At 44.3% G+C, this 970-nt stretch overlaps 1 non-coding gene across 1 annotated transcript; it reads right to left on the bottom strand.

The window, feature by feature from the left end:
* Positions 1-482: 482 nt before the first annotated feature.
* Positions 483-589, bottom strand: LOC116463058 (U6 spliceosomal RNA). Its single transcript, XR_004246531.1, has one exon. It is a non-coding gene; the product is annotated as a U6 spliceosomal RNA (small nuclear RNA).
* Between the last annotated feature and the right edge of the window lie 381 nt (positions 590-970).

Here is a 970-nt window from a genome sequence, read left to right on the forward strand (position 1 = left end):
CTAAAATAGTTCAAGCTGTGAGGGTTCCATCACAGAGGACCAAATGGCCTGAGGGGAAGTCAGGGAAGGATTGTAGGAGGGAGAATTCTGAGATGGGTTTCGAAGGAGCTATCTAGGTGAGGGGATGACAAATGCAGAGAAATCGAGGTGAAATTGGAACCTGCAAGTGTGCAGTTCTTCCAGCAGCTTCAGGCATGTATGGAAGTAACCAAGGATGACTCCAGACCCAGAGACTGCAAAGAACGAGGTAATGAGGAGCCGGCCACTATGCCGTAATTGAAGGTGGTAAAAGCCTTTTACAGGAGGAAAGTGGGTAGAGATATGGTCAGATTCACAAATCACGTTGCATGCAATGTCGAGAGGAATTAGAGGTTGTACTCTGGGGAGGAAGACAACCTAGAAATTACTGAGGCCTGAATAGGGAAAAGCACCTTATGAGAGATCTCTCAGGATGAGACAAAGTCCTCTTATTTTTTTTTAATAAAAATATGGAACGCTTCATGAATGTGCATGTTATCCGTGCACAGGGGCTGTGCTAATCTTCCCTGTATCATTCCAATTTTAGTATATGTGCTGTGTAAGTGAGCACCAAAATCCTCTTTTAACATAACTGTGAATCAATATGACCCTGAATTGGTTATGAAGCACCATGCGTACAGAACACAATAGCCCCTGGAGCAAAAGATCAAACTAGACCTGTTGAGTTTGTGGATGAAGACCGTTCATCTGCCTTTGTACTAAAATCTCTACGGAATAAACCAAGTTTTTAAGTATCACATAGACACATCTGCAGCTCGTCTGCAACAAAAGATACCTAACTAGGATCCCAGAGAGAAAATGAAAGCAAAGGATTCAGAAGGGCTACCTCATGAGGCCTGGCCTGTATGCCTCTGGGAGGCCAGGGGGAAGGCCATTCCACCCAGGCTTTTGACCTGAGTCAGAAATTCTACTCTGCAAGTTTTCTTCTTTG

Source organism: Hylobates moloch, unplaced genomic scaffold, assembly GCF_009828535.3.
Source record: "Hylobates moloch isolate HMO894 unplaced genomic scaffold, HMol_V3 SCAFFOLD_24, whole genome shotgun sequence".
NCBI classification, from domain to species: domain Eukaryota; kingdom Metazoa; phylum Chordata; class Mammalia; order Primates; family Hylobatidae; genus Hylobates; species Hylobates moloch.